General features: G+C 42.0%; 1 non-coding gene across 1 annotated transcript; it reads left to right on the top strand.

Moving 5' to 3' along the window:
- Positions 1 to 2,628: 2,628 nt before the first annotated feature.
- Positions 2,629 to 2,733, top strand: LOC119993889. The gene has a single exon (XR_005466584.1). It is a non-coding gene; the product is annotated as a small nucleolar RNA R71 (small nucleolar RNA).
- Positions 2,734 to 3,142: the final 409 nt, after the last annotated feature.

Below are 3,142 nucleotides of genomic sequence, written 5' to 3'. Positions count from 1 at the left end.
ATGGCGATTTGATTGTACCCCGAATAACCATCCAAGAAGCAATAATAAGAGTGCCCCGCAAGCCTCTCTAGCATTTGATCAATAAAAGGCAAGGGAAAGTGATCCTTCCTAGTGGCATTGTTGAGCTTCCTATAATCAATGCAAACTCTCCAACCGGTAGTAGTCCGAGTGGGAATCAATTCATTCTTCTCATTTTTCACCACCGTGATTCCACCCTTTTTGGGGACAACTTGCACCGGACTTACCCATGAACTATCCGAAATGGGGTAAATAATTCCAGCTTCAAGAAGTTTTAAAATTTCAGCTTTCACCACATCTTTCATATTGGGATTTAATCGGCATTGATGTTCCACTAAAGACTTGTAGTCCTCCTCCATTAAAATACGATGCATGCACATAGTGGGGCTAGTTCCCCGAATATCCACTATTGTCCACCCCAAAGCCATTTTGTGCTCCCTCAACACTCTTAGGAGCTTGTCCTCTTCCTCCGGATTCAAATTCAAAGAAATAATAATCGGTAGAGTATTAGAACTACCCAAGTAAGCATATCGAAGATGGGACGAGAGAGGTTTCAATGTAAGTGTAGGAGCTTCCATAATACTTGGTTGTGGTCTAGAAGGCAAGACGCCAAGAGGTTCAAATTTCCGAAACCTTCTCGGTTTAGACTCTTTCATAGATTCTAAGCAATGCATGAACTCCACCACATCATCATCACCACACTCTAGAGCATCCTCATTCACCAAGCAAGTCTCAAGAGGGTCTTTGCAAGAAGTTATGGTATAAGTGTGAGTCAAGATATGATCCACCGTGTCTATGCGAAAACAAGATTCTCCGTCTTTCGGGTATTTGGTGGTTTCAAACACTTTGAATGTGACTTGTTCATCCGCAATTCTCAACACCAAAGTGCCTTTTTCCACATCAATGAGAGTTCTCCCCGTACACAAGAAAGGTCTCCCCAAAATAATTGGAGTATTAGAATCTTCCTCCATATCAAGAATCATAAAATCCACTGGAAAAACCAATTTATCCACCTTGACAAGAACATCCTCAATGATACCACGGGGATATTTAATAGATCGACCAGCCATGACAAGAGACATTGTAATGGGGCTGATTTCATGCAAACCAATGAGCTTGGCTATTGATAGTGGCATTAAATTAATACTCGCTCCCAAATCACATAGCGCCCTTTCAATCACCGTGCTACCAATGGTGCAAGGAATGGTGAAACTTCCAGGATCTTTCTTTTTAATTGGAAACTTTTGTTGCACTATTGCACTACACTTTTTCGTCAATTGGACACTCTCATAGTCCTTCATCCTCCGTTTCTTAGAAAGAATTTCCTTCATAAACTTTGCATAGCTAGGCATTTGCTCCAAAGCCTCTGCAAAAGGTATGTTTATCTGCAACTTCTTAAACACCTCAAGGAATTTTGAGAATTGAGACTCCTTCTTGGTGTTTTTCAACCTTTGTGGAAAAGGAATTGGAGGTACATATGCCTTAACTGGAGGTACTGGTAGTGAACTATCAGGCCAATCCAACTCACCTGCAAACCGGGGTTACACATCCCTGCTCTTCTGTATTTTTTCAAAATTTTCAGCTTGATCTACAGTTGTCCGATCGATCGAGAATTAGTCCGATCAATCGGATTTTGGCTGTCTCATTTTCCATTTCAACTGAAATGGAGGTCCGATCGATCGAGGATGATGTCCGATCCATAGGAGCTGGGCTCTGTGACCTCTCAGCTACATTTTCCTGCAATTCTACATTTTTTCAGTTTTTTCGCTTTTTCAGCATCTAGATCAGCAACTGTTTTCACTAGATTCCCATTTCGTAGAGTAATAGCATAACAATGATCTTTCCCTTTCGGATTCACTTTCGTTTGGCTAGGGAGTCCCCCTTTTTCTCTAGATGATAAAGCATTAGCTAGTTGCCCCACTTGTATCTCAAGATTTCTAATGGAAGCCCCTTGATTCTGAATCAATGATGCTTGAGTTTGTAATGCGGAATCGGTCTTGTTAATGAAGTTGTTTGTGTTATTGGCTACTGCCTTCATACTCTCGGCCATCTTGGCAAACATTTCATCAATGTCCCTCTTCTTCTCTTGGGCTGAATTTGTTAAGGAGGAGGGTTTTGCACATTCTGAGTGTTGCTCCAAGAAAAGTTAGGATGATTCCTAAACCCCGGATTGTAGAAATTGGAATATGGATCATTTCTTGGCCGATTGTAATGCCCACCTCCAATAGCATTAGCATGCTCACTTTGAGAAGAAGATGCATTAGTAATCAAGCATTCTCCGGTTTGATGGCTAGCACCACAATAATCACAAGACACTATAGGCATTCCTTGAACCGCATGCACTCCTTGAGGAGAATTCATCGTTAAAGCATCAATCTTTTTAGCCATAGCGGCCAGGCGGTCATCACATTGGCATCTCTTGGATTGCCTTGCCTTTGTGGTAGTCTCTCCGTAGGCCAAGAAGTACTTGTCCTGGCAACCTTCTCAAGCAAAGTTCGGGCCTCCTTTTGAGATTTAGTCATAAAAGAACCACCCGCGGCTGCATCTAACATTTGCCTTGTCGACATACTCAATCCGGAATAAAAGGCTTGATAAACAATCCACTCCGCAAGTCCATGATTAGGACAACTCCTCAAGATAGCTTTGAACCTCTCCCAAGCTTCATGAAAAGATTCAAAATCAAATTGGGAAAAAGTCATGATATCATTCCGGATTTGAATCGCTTTCGCCGGAGGGAAAAGTGTAGATAGAAATTGCTCCGAGAGCTCCTCCCATGTAGTGATGGAGTTAGGAGGGAGTGACATCAACCATGCTTTAGCTTTATCCCTCAAAGAGAATGGAAATAACCTCAAGAGAATTGCATCACATGAAGCACCATGAATATCAAATGTAGCGCAAATGTGCAAGAATGAAGCAATGTGCACATTTGGCTCTTCGTGAGGAAAACCATAGAACACAATGGAGTTGGAAATCATGGTGATAATAGCCGGCTTGATCTCAAAATGAGTGAAGTTGATAGGTGGATACCGGATACTAGAAGGAGTGGTATCCCAAGTCGGTCGATCACATTCCTCCAAAGAACAAGGATCAAATTGCCTTGGTGGCCTATCTACCTCATTAGATC

Source organism: Tripterygium wilfordii, chromosome 23, assembly GCF_013401445.1.
Source record: "Tripterygium wilfordii isolate XIE 37 chromosome 23, ASM1340144v1, whole genome shotgun sequence".
NCBI lineage: Eukaryota > Viridiplantae > Streptophyta > Magnoliopsida > Celastrales > Celastraceae > Tripterygium > Tripterygium wilfordii.
The sequence above is the reverse complement of the archived record's forward strand: the minus strand, read 5'-3'. Positions and strand labels throughout refer to the sequence as shown.